Below are 19,851 nucleotides of genomic sequence, written 5' to 3' on the forward strand. Positions count from 1 at the left end.
CTGTGTCTGGTGCTCTGTGTGTGTGTGTGTGTGTGTGTATGTGTGTGTGTAAGAAAATGAGAATGGGATAACGTATCGCTTCCTGATCACTATCTTACATAATCACGTGTTAACAGAGAAAGACAGGAGAAGAGGAAGAGAGGGAGATAATGGAGAGAGGTGGGGGAGCGGAGGGGGGCACTGCGAGGCGAGTTTCAGAGCCGTGGATTGATCTGAAAACCGACCAATCCCGCGCCTTCCTCGACTTGAGCCGCCGCAGTAACCGGGCACGATTGGAGGATTCATTGGCGGAGAGATGCGCACACACGCACCGACTCGGCTCTCGTCCGGTCGCTCGCACATACGCGCACACGCACACGGGAAGGAAGGGAGAGTGTGGGCTCTCTGCAAGCCGCGCTGTGAAGCTTTGCCCTGGAGAGGATGACAGTGGTAGAGGAAGGGAATTGAAAGAGACGCAGAAAAGCAGAGGATGGGGAAAAAACTCAAACGCGAGCATTCTTTTCGCCCTTAATCAGCTGTCATGTGGGTTCAGGGGGGTGCGCGTGGACAGGTAAGAGATAAATAAGTTTGTCTGGCTTTTTTCGCTGTCTAACCTATTTTAAGTTGCCATTTGTATGTGTGCGTTTAACTCTCGGTGGCGTGCTTGTGCCTCCGCGTATACGCTGCTGTGCTTCATAGACCTGGTAAATAAATTGCCTGGGGGTCTTGCGCGTGTGAGTACGCGCTTCTAAGCCGAGTTTGACTGTGCGCGCGTTTGCATTTTCACCCCGCGTGAAATTGAGCACTAGGTGGAAAGAAACGGACATAAGAAGGTGGGGAAAAAAGTAAAAGAGTGCGCACACGTCATTTTTGGGGGGTTATCAGAAGTGTATTTGGCTCTGAGGCGTTTCGGTCTTTTCTCCCGGGGTGTTGTTTCACACATCGGCTCGGTGGAGTTATGAATGATGGACAGGCTGCTCTAACAGAGTGGGAGTTGGAGGCTATCCGATACCTCTGATGTGTGTGCCGCACCAGTGTAGCCAGACTGAATTTTACGCGCACTGCAGGAAACAAGAGTCCACTCATTGACTGCAGCTTCTCTAAGTAGAGCTTTCTCTCTCCGCACCAGACCCCGTCTCTCTGTAGGGAGACAGAAATAAAGGCGCATTTAGAGTGAATGCCTCAGTTATCTGAATTCTGGGAGATGCTTTGACAGTCGTGTTTGTGTGCGTGTGTGTATGTGTGTGTAAAAATGCGTAAGGCAAGTGTCAGTTGTTTAGCTGTCCCTGTTAATGTTGCGTTGATTGGCTCCTGGTAAGCACAGGGTGGATTGTATAGCTGCCAGTCTTGCGCTGCATCTTTCAGGGAGCCTCACCTCTTTGATGTGTTTGCAAATGTTTGAGAAAAAAGATGCCAAGTGTCATGCAATTCAGTGGCATGTTTTGGGCTGCAGTGTCTGGGAAAAGGATGATATTTGCTTCATAGCTGAATACTGAATGGCTTTATTAGCAACCAGATGGTTGCTACTGTTGGAGTTCTGACATTGATGTAGACAAAAATGCAAATCCTGTTTCTTATGAAAAAGGTTCTGTGTACGAATGTTCCTTTTATTTATTTGGGGCCTTGGGAATGCTCACAGTGGATACTATTCCAATTGTCAATTTAGATATAATTAGGGGAAAAACAAATCAGTATTTTAGTATCAGTTAATTTGTCAAACATTTGCCAGATACTTGGCCAAGGGTTTAGTTGATAGGATGTGAAAGATGACTTAAAATTCCCATAAGAGTATTCCATGGTGCAAAAATCACTAAAGGCCCACATTTGGAAAGCTTTTACCAACATTTACTTCGTACGTCTGCATTATAGGTGGCTCCAATAATTAATCAATCAAACATCATTGATTAGTTTCAGAGCCAGACTGAAGACCAGTAGTTTGGTGACAACAGTGCCTTCTGTATGTAAAAGGCATCACATACTTGCATTCATTTCATGAAGGAAAGGCCCTCTGCAGAACCGTGCTACAAATTGTCAGTCTTATCTTTCTGTGTTTGCCTGGATAAGCCATTATCACCTATTTTTCGAATATTTGTCAGAAGATGTTACAGGAGCACCGCAGGATTACTGTCCGAAGCTTTGAATTAATTATCACAGCCTTCAAAGTCCAGTTAAAACGATAGCAGGAACATAACACAGCAAGTGTTAACTTTATCATCATTTCTATGCATGCTGTTGAAGCAAAACTGAGGCAGCTGACTGGGTTCTAAAGAGGCCTTAAGAGTTGGTGCTTGAATCTGAAATGTACTGGTCATCTGCCCAATTTAATCTGGCAAGTGGAAGAGTCTGGAATAGCATGGCAACATATGCAAAACATAACCCACCAGCTGCACTAGCAAAAATAAAATACATAAAAAAATAAGAGCTAAAGAGGAGCAGATAGACTGACTTCGCAATTTTAGGTGATCAGCCTCAGTTTCATGTTCATCTGAGTAAGATGTGTTAAATCTACAATGTTGACATGAACCTGCACACACCTATATTTTTTTTTTTTAACCTGGTAACATGGCCCGGGTAGTTTTACAAATTATAATGAACTTCTTTAAAATAATGAGTGAATGATTGGGGTTAAATTCATTTTCTAAAAACACGCACACACATATGAGCAAATCATGTAATTCCAGCATTTAACAGACCAGATGATCATGTAGGATGCATCTATCCAATAAGATGGAGTGGCACATTAGAGATCATTACCTGCCTGGTAATAATCCAAGGTGAAATGCAGATGTACTAAAGTAGCCTGACTTGACTTCATTAGACACTCTTGGTTGATATGGAAGATTTGTTTTTCTCCAAAGTGTCCAGAACTAATTGCACCATTCAGTCAAATTTGATTTGATGCAAGCTGCATTTAAAATCAGCTGTAAGTGTTTGAATATCACGCTGTGTACAATGCATATGGTTCATAGTGTGATAAATGCATCAAGGCCAAAGTGAACATGTTAATCACTGAAATCCTTGTTTGATGCGAGTTATGCAAACATTACCATAAAGTCAAGTGTCAGCTGAAGTGTGAAAAATTGTGCAATTATCAGTCAATCATTAAAGTGTGTTTGTAGCAGAGCAGGCATCTTAAACACTCAGCATGGCAGCAAGTTACAACTCTACAAAATAACAGTTTGTCAAACTAGGTGCAATTTCAGAACAGGCATTCAAATTATAGGAAAACTACATTTAGCTACCCCCTGCTAGCCACAGACAACTGTGCCAAAGAACTCTGAAAGGCCATGTTTTGATCGTTTCTTTGATAAGTTTGTCTAACTGAACACCAAGGTTCTGTCATATCTCTAGGAGACTAGACAGGAATAAGAACAGTGGATTGTTATTGCTCCAACAGCACATTCAAAAAGGTCATTTAAAAGATGAATCATGCCTCCAAACAATCTCTTCCCAGAGAGCAAAGGTGGTCATACTCGCCCTATGTGTGCTCAATAGCACATAAAACATAAGAACATAATTCAAGGAAGAATAATAGCTTCGGAAAAGCAAGTGTTGATGAGTCTTTTCAGCATTGCAATCTTCTTCTAAATCCAGGATGGTGAAATAATCCCCTGCTTGTAATGCAGCAGTGTGACTGTATTGTGTGGCTTGCAGTGTTAAATGATGTATGGGATTTTGTTGTTAAACTTCTGCGACATGACACCTTGATGGGAATGTATTCATACACGCAAAAATGAGTTCTCAAATTGAGAGTTAATCATGCACTAAACACTGTATTTTAAATTCCCGGCAGGGGCAGCAGTCATTAATTTGAAATAAGTAAAAAAAAAAAAAAAAAAGAAGAAGGAGGAAAGAAAGAAAGAAATAGCTAATTTGAACAGCTGATGGAGGGAGAAAAAGCAACACTTAATAAAAGTTAAGGAACTAAGAATCCAGGGGACACCTTTACCAGGATATAATTGAAAATAATTGTTGCAAATGAGGTACAGAGCAAAGTAAAAGAAAAAAAAAAATACAGACATCTTTCAAGCTGAATTGTAACCCATTCTGGTTTCATCACTGCTTTTTCAGTAAAACAGTTTTAAGATTTGTAGAAAATCATTTAAATGGAGTGAAGTTTGTTGGATTCACTGATATCATACTGTCTGGAGTTCATATTTTATCACATATTCCTGATAATTTGGTATATAATCCATTGTCCTAAGGTAGGTGCCTACTGTACATTTGTTAACCAGTTTAGCAAAAGGTGCCTGTTAAGGAATGCTAATGACTATCTTATAACTATCTCACAATGGATGATAGTAAGCACCGATCCTGATTAACTAAAGTTTCTGTGCTCTCCTGTTCAGGCTATTGAAGTTGCAATTATGGACAGTTAGTTAAGCAGTGTGGGCCAAGACAAGGACTTTTCCAAGACCTGATCAACTGATACGTGGCAGTGGCTCAGATCAAATAATCCTGGAGGAACCTTGGTCTTCTTTTTCTTAGAAGAAAGACAAAGAAAAATCAGTGATTCAGCAAAACAAATACCACAAAGCTGGCTCATTAATACCCACCAGTAAGAGCCTGAATCATTTCTTCTACTTTTAACTCACCATTTCAGGTCAGTTGGCATCTAGCATTTCCTATATTTTGATTTAGGGTTTCACTGCTTACAGTGGAACTCTGAGCAGTCTGCATCACGCTGACATTATTGCACTATGGGTGTCTTCTGTATGGGGGAGAGCAACATTAGAATGATTCATCTCCTACTCTCACTGTCAGTGATGAAAGAGCAGTAAAGCATTTCCTTATAGAGCACTCACCACTATAAATGGAAGTGTGATCATTGGCAAGCCTGTAGGCCATTGCTTTGTGGTTTCTCAGTAACACAAAGTGAATGATAAACCTGTTCCTATTTGGCTAAAGAATGAATCCATAACCAGAGTTTTTCGTTGAACGATTTTGGAGGAATTCTTTTGGCTTTTATTGTGAAATTTTTAAAAACTTTAGGATCCTTAAAATGACTCGTCCAATCTTAGCAGATGCTGGAGACGGGGAGAAGACGGGGCTCCTGTTAACTTTCAGCAGACAAAAGCCCCAGCTAACAGCTCTCTAAGCACTGAAAAATGCCTTTTAAGGATTTAGTTGAAACACTGGTCTCTTGTACAGGAGACAGGCTTTGTGTTCTGTCAGAATGAGTATAGTGCCATTAAGGAGAATTACATAAAAACAATGCATCTAAAAATCAGTTTTTGCACAATGCTTTATTTAAATGAAGACAACAATGTATGATGTGAAATATAAATGAATGAAAATTTAGGTGTCCTGTAAAAGAGAGAAAAAAGCAAAGCATATGAGAGCATTTTGTCTGAATATTTGTCCAGTGTTTTATTGGAAGAATGACTTTGGCAATCAAATGGCTCTGTTTTCATGGCTGGCAATGTGCTGCATGAATACTTAATGTACTATTAGAGGGGTTGGATTTCCATTTCACATTTGTTAGGGTTTGTTCAGAGACTTTCCTTTTTTTTCCTTTTTATTACATAGCTCTTAAGGATGAACTGTCATTATGTAATCACTGTGCATTTGTGACTGGGATCCTGAAGGCTGCCTCACAGTATTTTATTTTCTTTTTTGCTTGAGTGTGTTGTGGATATGTGGTGGTGGGTATGCCATTTTGGTCACACTCACCATATTCACCTGGTTACATCATTTATTATACTTAGTCCCAAGTACAAAATTTCTAGTAAGAACTCTAGAAAGTCAGAATGTAAATCTAGAGTAACGTGGCTGATATTTAGCATTATGCTCAAGAACAGTTCAACACTATTTATGCACATTTATTCATTTCATTATTTTCCAATAGGGGATTAAACCTCTGGTTAAAGAAACACATTCTTTTCATTAACAGGAGACATCTGAAAACATATTGCGTTTTTTATCATTAATAGGACTTTAAGGAATACAATCCATCTACAGTACTGTGTAAAAGTCTAGAGCCAATCCACATTTCTTCATATTTTTCTGCAAGGCACTCAGACTTTCTGGCAATTTTTAAAGTTGTCTCCCGCATTAGATCTTCAAGCTTTCTGAAGGTCTTCTAAAGATTTCTTAGTTTGTTGAGCCACTTAACATCGGCTTATGACTCATTCAAGCACAAACAAGGCTTCTGGCTCAAGAAATAAACCAGTGTTGTGTCTACACATAGCAGACAGTTTAGCAAAGAACCCATTTTAAGTTGCAACTTTAGGAACTTTGTTTCCATTTTCGTTCATTGAGTCTGCCAAAAATGCCAAATTATATGGTTTTGTGACAGGTTGCTAGTAACAAAGATAACAGTTTCACAGGAATAAAATGGTATTTCTGCACCAACAAGCGGAATCCCTAAAGCACCATTAGTTGAAAATTTAGCATCTCTCAACATGGTGTGTGTCATAGTCTGTCCTTAAAAAATTCGAGGAGTGGACAAATGGAGGACAGGTGAACAGAATTTGAAAGTCATCTCCTTAAGAAACAGGGGAAAAAGAAATCCAGCAAAAACCTGAAATGGGACCTGAGAGATGCATCTGGCCCTTCAGTTTATCCATCTGCTGTTTGTGGAAACCTCATAAGAATTGGTTGGTAAAATGTTTATCATACTATACATCCAAACTTGAGGGGCATTGCATCCACAAACTCAGGTGGAAGTAACAACTCAGGGTAAATACCTTACAGGGGAAGAGTAGGCTGTGAGATTGACAGATGGATCTGTGCAGTTTGTAGTAATGTAGATAATGTACTTTTGTTCTGTTGAAAGGAGAACGGTGCCAAAAGGCAAAGCTGATGATTTATCTACGTTTCTACCCATGACCCCATCACCATGAGCTGTGAGTGACCAAAACAAAAAGATTATAGATATCAGCCCCTGTTGACAGACTGATATCATTAAATCAATGTTTTTGTGTTACCAGTATGCACTTTTGTTCTTTTTTTGTGTATTTTTTACACAATGTATAAAACCCCAACCTTGACCTTAATCATAGTTCTAACTTTGTTGTTTCATTTACAACCATAAAATTAGAAATGCATCAATATGTTGTGTAAAGATGAGTGTTATTATTAGTAGTACTATGTTGACTGCCTTCAGCCTTTCATCAAATAAGATGGCATTTGCCAATGTTTAGCTGTTGTGTCACATCAGTTTTACTCTCACTGAGGAAAAAAAATCCTTTTTTTTTTAGTTTTAGGTAATAAAATTAAATGAGTTGGTACAAAAAGTTTAAAATATGTCAAGTTTACATTTGAAGTCCTTGAAGTGGTGTGCTCCTTATACCTATGATGATATGCTTTTGAAGGCTGTATGGACTCGTCCTATAATCAAGGAAGAGGAGCTGAATCATTATAGAGGGGCCCAAAGTATAGCTAATGTTCTTCATCACCAAAAAAACCCAAAACAAAACAAAAAAAAACAAAACACACTTACTTGAGATGATTCAGAAGCATACCCTTCTAGGTGAGGTGTGTTTGGGATGCCCAGCTGGCATGAGACCTCAGATCAGACCCAAGAAACAGAAAAAAAGAGGTTGTATGTCTTAACTGGCTTGGGGACCCTTTGGTGTTTCTAAGGAAGAGCTAGAGGAGATGGCAGGGGAGACTGAGGTCTCAGTGGGTCTGCTCTGACTGCGCCCCCAAGACCTAGACTTCAATAAGAGGCAAAAAATGGAGGGATGGCTTGATGGGTGGAATGCAGACTAATTCAGAAGTCATGTAGTGAGCTGACAGAGTCAAGTCAGTAAGTTGTCTGTGTCACAGAGCGGAGAAACCCTGGTGTGTGGTGCTGATAAAACATTAGTGTGCTCTGAGTCTGTCAGACCTGTTCACCCTTCACGTGCATTTCTGGCATGCGAAAGAGATGTTAATTGGGCCATGTCAATGCTTTATGAGAGTGAGAGGGCAAGATGGGAGATGGATAGGGTATCCATACTGATTCACAGGCCTGAGGAAGACAAGAGAAGCATGGGAGGCTGTCCACTAGAGTTAGACAACACATGGAATTTTAACACCCCTTGAGTTACTCCTGGTAATTGTTAAAGTTGGAAAACAGTCTAACAAGCTATTGAAACTTCAATTCTACTCCAATATCACCTTTTAGAAGAGTTTAACATTACTGTACCCACATAACAAGAATGGTGCCATGCTTGCTCTTTTCCTTATCCCAGTTTAAATTTTAGACTCTAAATTGTATTTATACCTAAGTATTCATACCTAATATTTCTGAAATAACAAAAATATAACTCATCCTGTCACAACACTGACTGTACTGACTCACTGCCATTACTGTTAGTTCTCGAGCCAAGTTGCGTGGCGTGTAATCGGCCTGTAGTTTTCAGACTCATGATTGAACCATCCATTTTGTAACATCTGCCTGCTACCGCAGCACAAAGACTGTACGTGTGAGCTTGTAAACTGGCACATGGTTTGACAGTTTGGCAACAAAGTGTCTCTCCATGCATTGAAATTAATTGAATGTGCGTGAGTAAGTCAAACATGCCAAGAACAAATTTTAAGCTCGACAACCTTGACATCCAGTTGATGTTTGTTTGTTTTTTGCATTGCATTTTATTTGTGGCATTGCACCAAGTGCCACCAATTCCTCTATAAAGAGCAAACCAAAAAGGCCAATTTGATATTCTTTTGCAAGAATGCATTAAAAACTAAACCCAGAATCTGGAAAATAAAATTGTTTGTCAGAAACTGACATTTGCTTTTGGAGCATGAGGCAACATTAGACACTTTCAGATTTGTTGACTGGATTATAAATCACGAGAAATTTAATTTGCAATATTTTTGAGTACACAATAAGATCTGAAGACATCAACACGGGGCCTGGGTAAAGTTGATTGTAGCAGTGATAATCTTGTACTACTCAAATCTCCTAGCACAGAAAATACTGAAGTCTATATATCCATCCATTTTCTTCCACTCATTCCATGCAATTCAGAGCTAGAGAGTATCCCAGCTGTCATAGGGAAAGGTGGGGTACTCCCTGGACAGGTTGCCAGACTATTAAAGATTACAATCAAACCTACAGCCACTTTAGAGTTGCATAGAGAATCAGCACAGGCACATGCAAACTCAACATAAAACGGTCCCAGTGGGTATATTTGAACCCAGGATCTTTTTTGCTATGAGGCAACAGAGCCAACTATCACATCAAGGAACTAAAGACTAGAGTCAGAAATGTATAAAACTCAGCAAAAAGGAAGGTAGATTGCATCAAGACATGGAAACCTGCATTAAGCCAGGGTGGTGAAACAAAACCTACCACGTGTCAGGTCTCGCTCTAATTACTGAAAAAGGAATTGTTGGAGGAACGATAAACAGAAAACTGAATGAATCGAAATCTAGGAAACCCCAGTGGTGATTCAGAGAACATAAATTGTGAGTGAATCAGATTCTCAAATTCATAATAAACAGGGCTAGATTATGTTAATGATATTACAGTTATTTTAGTTTTTGACAGTCCTGAAAGTTATGTACATATCAAAAAAAAAAAAAAAAAAAAAAAAAAAATGAAACCTTTACTGCCCCCCTCTGCCCACAGTCCACTGTACATACACCTCCTGCGTTTCTATGACTATTCTCTCCTCTCACTGCCTCTGCCGTCTGCATCACCAGCTTATTCTTTATTTGGATGATGAGGTGGCATATTTGTCTGTTGATGCTCCTAACACCCTCCCTGCTAGTCTCTGTGGGCACTTGAAAAGCAGTGCGGCAAGCATCGGCGAAACCCCCAAATCTCTCGCACTTCATCCTCTCATGAGGGAATCTACCTGGCAGCAAGAAAGCAAGTTTATCTGTGTATGAAATGCTAATGTGAATAGCCTCAGCCCTACTTTGTGGATGAGAGCACAGACACCCTCCTTGTTGTAAAACCCACCTGCTCTCTGTGTTTTAGCATGTGTGGAACAGTGAAGCCTGCCAAACTCCAGTAGCTTCAGCCTGAATTTAGACTCCTCAGACATGAAGAGAACCAAGTGCTGTAGGTGATATGAATGTGTTTCCAGTCTGAATCCACCTTGTGCCTTTTTCCCTTGTTCTGTTTGACTTAAATCCCCAAAAGCATGGTGTTCATTCAAGTAGTGCTACAATGAGTAGTCAGTTCAATGACCAGCCAATTGGTGGAAAATTATTCAACAAATTCTCTGAGCAATTAGTCATTTATTAATGCAGTATGGCCAATATTTCTTGAACCAGCTCCTAGCTATTAAATGTGATCATTAATGCCTTTTTTGTTTGTTTGTTTTGATAAAAAATAAATTCATCATTTTGAAGGTTCATTATAGGATTTATAACATTTATTATTTCCATCTCAAACCTGTGGTGAATTCATTTCATCCTTATTTAGTTGACATTGCTATCAAGGAAATATGGATGAAAACAGTGTAGATTTAAAATTCTTCTCAGCCCCCTTTTTTCCCCTGCATTTAGGCTTATAGTAGATACCCAGGAAAATACTCAATACCATTTTTGATACAATGGCATCATTTTTTTAAATAAAAAATTATTACAACACAATGAAAGACAACACTAAATTTAAGTTGTCCGATGTAGTTATCTAACAAAAACACCCGAAAAGATAATGTAACTGTAAGGTATATATGATCAGTTTCCTGTAAGCAGTGCAAAGAAACAAAAGAAAAACACAAAGAAGACGGTGTTTTTAGGTTGTTTGAGGCCATATTTTTGTTGCTGATCAAAGAGAGGTGGTAAAGTAGGCTGCCACTCTTTCTGTGTAGTTACCGGTAGACTTTTTTTTCAGCATCAACCTTGGATTTTAAGAAAAACGTAACACTTCTTAAGACATTAATAATTGTGCTATGCTTTAAATTAGAACTGTATCTTAACGTTACAGATGGGCTAGTATGATGTTGTTTGGTGCCCATCTCCAATATTACAGTCATATTTTAATTATCCATAGCTGCTTGTCACTACCTTAATGATAAGTTAGCAGAATATGGCTTTCAGACAATTGCCAATAAACACGTTGTAATGAATATTAATGTTTAAAAGAAACAAGTGCACCCGCCACATTCACATACATGATACTTTACAGTTTTACATGTTTTAAACCTCAACGTTGGTGAGATTTGAGCTTAAATTCCTGTTAAAGTGTTACTCAGTGCCGTGAATGTCAACTACTTCAGCTGCTAGTGAGGGAGGCTGTGAGCCTGTCTGCAGTGGTGTTGTGTCAAGTACAACACTACTGCTGGTATTGATACTGTTGTAAATTAGTATATAATCAAGTGGTAATGTATAGTTTTCTTCCCCTAATCTCTACCGCTACCAAAAGTAAAGAAAAAACAAACAAAAACCACACTGCAGGTGACTTTTTGGAGCGTTTTTCAGTGCAGCTTTACAATCTCTTATAGAAATGGAAAAAAAAAAAAAAAAAAGCATAGTAACAATGAACTGATCATTTCATAGAAAGTAATTAAATAGTGACAAAATGATGCGTGCTTGTTCAACCGGCTCATTTTATGTTTTTCCTTGATTACCTAAAAAAACCCCCCCCAAAAAGATAAATAATAAGCTCCTACATTTAGGCATTTGGCGGTGTGCAGTAGTCTGTGTGCATAATTTTGATGGACCTCTGCTGGAGTATTTTGCTGCACTCAAAGTGAAGAGACATGATGATGATGCGAGCTGAAAAACTGTGTTTTTTCCCTGCAGTGGCCAGCAGATGGGTGCTGTCTACTCCATCCTGGCAATCCTCCTGTATGATGAGAGCTCAAGAAATCCAACCATTAAACACACAACAGATGGGACATTTTCCATCTTCCGCCCAGCTCTCATTAAGCAGCCAAACAACATATAGTGTGGCTGACGAGTGCAGGCATGTTTTCTAATTTGACACCAAGAAGGGAAAAAAAGTCTGTGGAAGGAGTCCTGCTTCACAGATATAATTAAGGTTGTTTAACTTGTCAACATGGGGAGATGAAACCATTAGAGGCTTCGAAGAACTACACGTTTTGTGTGTGTGCTATGGATCATATTGAGAGAAACGTGTAATGTAATGTGGGGCATCTCTGCAGTATTGAATGACAGACTATGTAAAGCACCAGTTTTAGTTATCTAATACTAGACGTACCATAATAACTTTTTAAGATGGTCAGCGCTATATGGTATTGAATGCAATGCTAATTTTCAAGAGTGAGATTAAGTTTGACAAACCCAAAAACTGACTTCTACAGTGTCAAGTACATGGTTTTAAAGTTACATTTTATTACAACTTGGTGAAACCATGTCACTCAATTTATTGGCAGCTTTGCCTTAAAATAATTTGATTAGTTTGTGGTACTTGGCATTGGCTTAATTTTTCATCCTTAAAATTGCTGCTTGCATTTTACTCATTTGAGTTTGCATCAGCATATTGCACAGAGTAGGGATGGGCGGTATAAACGGCCAAATTCATATCGTTTCTACCGTAAACCAATGGTAGAGATTTTGACTATATCGCTCTACCGCGATGGCGCATGTCAATGATGTCATCAAGCTGCGCCTGTTGTGGTCAAAAGCATCGCAGCGGCTGCAAGCTGGTGGGGAGGAGGAGATGCTCATAAACGTCGGTCATATGGACCTGGTTTGGGTTTAGGCAGTCGGAAGTTGAGCAGAAAAATATCATCTGCAAATTATGCCGGTCGACAGTAATAGCGAAGAGAAGGAGTACAAGTAATTTGTTTTATCACCTGAAAATGAAGCACGTTTTGGAATATGAGGAAAGCCAAAAACTGTGCCTTTCACAAACGCCCAGTCAGTCAAGTGGAAAGAAAAAAGTTAGCCCTACAAACCAGCAGACCAGCATTTTCCAAAGGCACATTTTGCACTATTTTGCGCTTTAAACAATTTAGAAGTTTGTGTTTTACCGATATTTTACTTGTATTTTTTTATTCAAACATTTTTGCGCATTTATCTTCATTTTTATTTGTTATTTAAGAATTTTGTGTTACATTGAAAACAAGAAAAGTTTTGCACAATAAATGTTCTTAAAATGGCATGCTATACTGTTCAGTCACTTTGACATACAGAAGAAAAGAATATATTGTGATATATATTGTTACCGCACATGCTTCAAAATTAGACCTCAATATGGATTTTAGGCCATATCGCCCAGCCCTAATGCAGAGCATTGGTGGAATATCTTTGTAACACATCGTTGTACGCATGTTTCAGTGTTTACCGATCTTGTTGGGACACTTTGTTTTTGGCACTCGAGTGAACACAGTGAGCATAGCTGCACATATGTACAATCAAACTCCCGTTACCACAAACTTCTGTTAAGGGAGACAACAAAGGCTAATCTAATTCTCGCTCTCATTTTGCCAATCTTTGCTTTGCCAAGCCAAGTGAGAAATGGTGCATTTTAGGTCTGAGGTAATCAAAGCTAAGGGTTAGGACAGATGGTGTTTGGAGGGCTGTTTACTAGAAGGACAAGTTGCTGTTGACTTTGGGAGAAATGGTGGGAGGGGGTGACTGACACACCATCCTCCCTACATGACTCAGTGGGAGTCATTACTGCAATGGGCCTAATTACCTTCAGGCCTAATCTGTGTTTAAAAACCTGCTGCTTATTGCTTTTAATTACCCACAAGTGTTGGAAGAAGATTGAAATGCAAGGCTGGAGCATTTGTCTCTTGTGTTTCTGCATTTGCCATGTGCATGAGAGAGAGAAAGAATATATGCAGGAGTGTTTACAATATGCCACCTTTTCAACCTTCTCACGCCTAGTTGTAGGTACTCTGAAGTTTGGAGTCTCCTGCACTCTGTCGATTGAAGGCTTCTACTTCCCTCATTCTCTGCAGCACAAGTGTTTTTGACAGCCCAGTATTCTCTCTGTTTTTTTTATCCCACAAAATACACCTTCATTTAAAATGTTAGTCAGTCACACTGTCTGAAAGTTAAATTACTCTGCCCTCATCATTTTAGGCAAGAAGAAAGAGCGAGCTGATTCTCAGTTCTTTAGATCTTGGTTTGACAAGACGAGTTGAGGGAAATGTTATCTATAGAACTTACTCATGATTAATATATGATCTTGGGGCTGTTTTCTGCCGACCATCCTTGGGGTATGCAATGTGATCAAAGTTGATTCTTGCAGGTACTGGAATATGTGCTTATAGTAACTTGGAGAAGAAAACAGTAAAATAAAAGTACTCACACACACACACACACACACACACACACACACACTAATGGACAAAGTTTGGGAAGTTCTATTAAATGCAGCAGTGTAGAGCAGTAGGATGTTAGAGCCTTTCCAATGTAGTGTTAATGTTGGTGTTTTGTCCTTAGGGGTCTTGGAATTTTGGGATGTTAGAGAGACAAGTGTGTGATTTGCGATGTGGGTTGCCTGTCTGAACTGCAGGACATATTTCTGGCTTAACTCGCAATATTCTCTTGAGCAAGACCAACACCTGAGCACCACATGCTGTAACAGAAAAACTGTATTATTGTAGGGTAGCTTTCATCTGTAAGAGTCATTTTCTTAAAGCTGTGTGGACCTCTAATGCGTCAAGACTGGAAGTTTTTTGGGGGGAAATCAGCACCAACTAAAGCCAGATTGCATTTTAGAAAGCTTATGCCAGAGTTGTAAGATCAGGCATTTGGGTCAATAAACTAACCACTAAAGCAGTCCATTCAGACATGATTTCCTGCATACTCTAATAAGATTTCACTGTGGAAATATTACCGCTTGGGTAAACCTCTGAATGTGTGGCAAACCCTGGAGGTTCCATGAAATTGGAGACAAATAGGCTGTAGAGAGATGCCAGGAATTCAGAGGATTGCCCTGCTTGTGAAGCTGATCAGACTAATCTCCTTTCTTTCATCAACAATGAGCAGGGTCGAATGACCCAACAGACTCTAGCTAAACAGTGGTTATTTTTAGAACTCGTACAGATCAATCAAACGTGATTTTCCAGTTCTCATAAAAGTAACTTTTAAATTCTGTATTATAGTAAATAGATAAATTGTGTTAACAGTGAATCATTAGATAGACAAATTCCAAACAGCTGGGCGTCTTACTGTTAGTCCTCAGTTACAGAGAACTGAGCAAAGAATAGTTAAAAACTTTGTGAAGAAAAAATGATCCATAAATTGTCTCTGCTTGGCTTTCTGTAAAAGTCACCGTACGCCACTGATCTCTCTAAATCCAACACTTGCCTCAGATGTGGTTTTAATTTCTCTTATGATATGTTCAGTTTACATCTGTGTTTTAACTAGGATTGTTTTAGGAAAATCAAGTGAGAAAGTATTTTTAGATTAGGTAACAGGACAAGGAGTCTGACAAAGCAAAGTAGTTAAAGACAAAGGTTTGACCAGAACAACAAAGGATTTGCCAATGCTGCAAATCAGTACAATTTAATGAGGACAGATCAGCAGCACTTATTGCTAAAATTTGCTTGCCAAATAACCAAAAAGCCCTTTAGGCAGTTAAACTCAGCTGAGAAGCAACATCACAGAAGAGAGAATCTCAGATGAAGGTAAGAAATAGTGGTTTTACACCCCCAAGGTCTTTATGGATAAGGTGGAGATGGGCAGGAGGAAGGATGTGCAATAGATGGTCAAAAGGTAAAGTGAAGCACAGGGGCAGATAGATTATTGGAAAAGAGAGTGGTGTTGACAGCATGGGAGAACAGAAGTGATGAAGACAACAGAGCAGCAAGATTAGCGCATATGACCAAAAGGATTAGGGACGGCTCCTTATTGACCTTACAGAAGTACAAAACGGTAGCGGGGGATTTTGAAAGACTACCTAGAACATCATAATTAGAATAATAAACCACTAGAAGATAGAAGCAGCCAGACAACATAGATTTGTCTATTGTGACACTTGGCAACTAAATTGTTGTCTTTCCCCTCTTTTCAGAAAATGTTCCTTTTTTAAAAAGGAGACTAAATCACGCATTGGACCTATTAGTGAAAAATATGCCATTAAATTGGCTTCTTTTAAGCATCCATTAAAACAAGTTTATTGAGAGCCCCTTCTGAATCAACAGAAACACCAGAAACATAAAATTATGTTCAGGCCTCAGGAACATTTCACAGCAGTGTTTCAGTCTGATTTCACATAATCACATATTGCTGTGTCACTAATTTTTCTTTGTTGCTTGTTTCCCTGTACTCACTTCAGCCCTCTTGTTTACTTTCTTCAGCTCAGTGTAACATTGCCTGAGACTACAGGCAACAAACAGGCCCCATAAACTGGTGGAAAATGTTTGTATTTCTCTCCTCTGTGAGGTGACAAGTCAAGAGTCTCTTTTGCTGTGGCCGTCGCTCTCTAGCTGGCCCTTTTTGTTCTGAGGATAGAACAGTAGTTCACTGATATGTGTTTTGACCCGCCCCTGTGTTCTGCTGTCTGGTGTTTGACATAGACAGAAAGCTGATGCTGTGAAATCGAATGCAGTGGGTGAGCTCTCAGCAGGAGGCCAAAACATTAGCTATTAGCAGCAGGCGACAGACGCCTGTTCTCCATCTCTGCCATACTGAATTGAGGTGCATCTCTTCTGCTTTTACCAATATCTCTTCCACCATATTGGTCCGTCATTTTGTTTTATCTTTCTGCGTTTTAAAGTGTTTCATCTCCCGCAGTGTCATCAGTGGGTGTGATTACGTGCAAAAACTATTGGCTCTGCCGAGGTCTTATTAAATTTAAGTTGTTTACAGGACCAGTCGAGTCACTATGATTGAGTTTTCAGGTTCCCATGAATAAAAGAGGAGACAGATATATTTTTTCAAGTTGTTTGAAGTTTAGAGAGACCAAAAGTCGAAGAAAAAGTATGTAAAGGTTGAAGTACCACTGGGGATTGGGAAGAATGATCAGCCACCTTGATTTCACCCACAATTGAACAACAGGACAGCGATACCAAAACACACATCACCATTGGTTTTGGAATGAATAAATCAGGCTAATATTAAACTTCTTGAATGGCCTTTGCTCATGAGTATGCCCCTTGCCAGGAGACCAATTTAAAATAACCCTACCAATTTGGCCAAGAAGAGGTACAATCTGCTAATGTTACACTGAGCTGAATGCCCATAGCTGATATTCATGCCTGTATGTATAATAAAAAACAAAAACAACAAAACAAAACCTGGGATTCTGAAAGAGCAGTCTGAAGAAGGCTCACGACATCATACATGACTTCTTTCCAAACCACAAACAATTCACTCCGTTTCCCTCTGGAAGGAGGTTCCATTCCCAAATCAGGAGGCTGAATAACAGCTTCTTCCACACAGCCACTAGCCTGCTAAACTCTGGACTCTGATAGCAACACACATAAATAAAGTTGGCTTGTGGACTCCCATAAACACATATGCATTCCTTAAAATAACATTGTGCATTCATATGAATATTGTACATATTGTTATTGTTTTGTGTATATACACGCTGTATACACATATGGACCTATAATGTATACAAATCCAAAACATTGGGGTTTTTTTTGCAAAGGGTTCTCAATATTCTTTTCAATGTTGCCTAGTTCAGGATTTTAATATGGTAGTGTAGGGGATTGACTCCCTTTTGGAGCCAGCCTTAAGTGGCCTCTGGAGATATTGTTTCTGGCACTTTGGGATTGGCTTCATTTTTCAGCCCTTGAGATTGCACTTGGAAAAATCAGAAATATTTGTAGAAGGAGCTTTTATGCCAATATGCTTTTGTTTGCAGATACAGATATTTGTAATGTAATACATCTTTCTGTAATATCAATTTATTTTGTTTGTATTGTTGTATTTAAATAAATGTGCCTTGCTCATATGGGCCTTTGGTTTTAATGGATTTGACCCAACTATTGTACAGTAGTAGGACAGTTAACCCACATTGGATTTGTTGTTAGAAAAATATTAACAATCACCAAATATTTAATATCTTAATCCTTTAAAACTATTATAGAAACATTTGGTTTGGCATACTTTGTGCATGAACTTAACTGGAATAATATAATGAAAAGTACTGCATTGACAAAATCATATTGAAATACAACTGATGCGCTTATAAATGTAGACAGTCTAGCAAACACACTGCCAAAATCTTTGCGGTTGCCTCTGCTGCATAACCCATCCTGTTAAACGCTGCACATATATAAACATGCCGTGGGCTGAAGGCTGCTCAAAACAATATAATCATCATACAAGGGGGGAAATTATTTCCATTGATGGAGCCAGATGCTGTTGATTTCATGGCTCCCTGAAATGTATTTTGCTTAGAATCAGCACGATAATCAGACAATTAGGAGGCTGATTGAAGAGAGCCCCAGGAGGCGAAAGTGAAACCACTGGAAAAGATATTCTGACACCGAGTCTGACTTGCTCAGGTACCTCAAACGGTTCACCAGTGCTTTCCCATGTAGGAAAATGTTTTACACTGTCACCGAATTGTATTATTGAGTCAGAAAAATTATTGCGATCCAAGAAGCAAACCCTAAAATCTCTAAAACAGTTTATGATATTGCTTTACCTTTTTCTGCAGGGCTTGGTGTAATTTTCTCAGATATAGGTGGAGAGCAGGGGAAGCAGGATTTGGGCGTAGCTACCTATAGAGATGAAAATCATTTCCAAGATTACACGTTTAGTGTGTGGTTCAGTATTTATCCAGCTCAGCTTTAATCCAAGACTTTGTACCACACCACTTTTCCTTTCCTTTGACTGCACGAGCCGGCATTCAGTATTTCACATTACAACCACTGCACTTAGTGAACATGACCAACAACTATAGTTTAGCTCAATAATTTGTGTGTAAAGATATTTCATACATGGGGATTAGCCAAGGAGTTCTGAGCACATCTTAATCCACATGGAGAAAAAAAAAATATATTTATAAAAAAAAATAATTCAGTGATTATCCTTAAAAGTATGTGACAGTGGTAAGTTGCTTTAATATCCCGTTTCAGCATTTCTCTCTAATGTTGACACATGCATTGTAAGAGATAGAAGCACACTTTGAAGTCTGTCAGCTCCTATATCCTGTTATATATCAAATGCAAGTATTTGTTCTGTTGATAATCCCTGTGAAGCTGCTATTCTGCTGTAACACTTTAATACTAGACCAACTCACTGCTGTAAGTTAGTATTCAAGACTGTGGAACATTTTATTATGTGGGGGGGGGGGGGGGGGGGGAGAAGGGAAACAAAGTACAAACCCGTTTTTCCTCATTGTATTTATTTATTTACTTTTTTACATTTTGTATTCTTGTACCGTATTTATGTTTATTCACACTTCATTTATTATTTCATGTTCGAATGGAGAACTTAGGTTTTAATTTAAAAGTAAAAGACATTGACTTTTTTAATTAAAAACCTCTACCCATGCATTATAAAGAGTTCAGTATAATATTTGACATTATTACTCGCTTCAAACATGGGTTTTTGTCATAAGCATTTTTTTTTTCTTTAAACATCTCCTTTTAATTCTCGTGTTTTTGTCGACTTCTGAAACATTCCACAGCATGTCTTTATCCTGTCTTCCTTCTCTCACCTCAACCGATCATGGCAGATGGCCGCCCCTCCTTGAGTCTGGCGACAGTGGGAGGGAAAAACTCGCTTTTAACAGGAATAAACGTCTGGCAGAACCAAAGTGCTTGCTCATATGGGGCCATATGATTGTTGGGTTTTTCTCTATATTGTAAGGTAGATCCTAAAATAATACATACAAAGTGCCTTGAGGTGATTTGTTGTGATTTGGCACTTTATAAAGTTGAATTGAAATGTCAGTCAATATGTTCCAATTCTATGTCTGGATGCAGTCAACATGCATTACAGATGCTTTCTGTAAATATGGAGCAGACATGTATCCTGTCACATGCCTAGTATGAGTGATTAGCCAAAACAAAACTTAGACTCTGCTAACCCTATTTT

At 39.0% G+C, this 19,851-nt stretch overlaps 1 protein-coding gene across 1 annotated transcript in view; it reads left to right on the top strand.

Annotated features, from left to right (window-relative positions):
• Positions 1–288: 288 nt before the first annotated feature.
• LOC100705203 (cadherin-18) overlaps positions 289–19,851 on the top strand; it is a 90,190-nt gene continuing 70,627 nt past the window's right edge. The window contains exon 1 of the mRNA XM_003439302.5: positions 289–550. The gene's annotated coding sequence lies outside the window, so the exon portion shown is untranslated. The remainder of the gene's footprint in view (positions 551–19,851) is intronic.

Source organism: Oreochromis niloticus, linkage group LG9, assembly GCF_001858045.2.
Source record: "Oreochromis niloticus isolate F11D_XX linkage group LG9, O_niloticus_UMD_NMBU, whole genome shotgun sequence".
NCBI classification, from domain to species: domain Eukaryota; kingdom Metazoa; phylum Chordata; class Actinopteri; order Cichliformes; family Cichlidae; genus Oreochromis; species Oreochromis niloticus.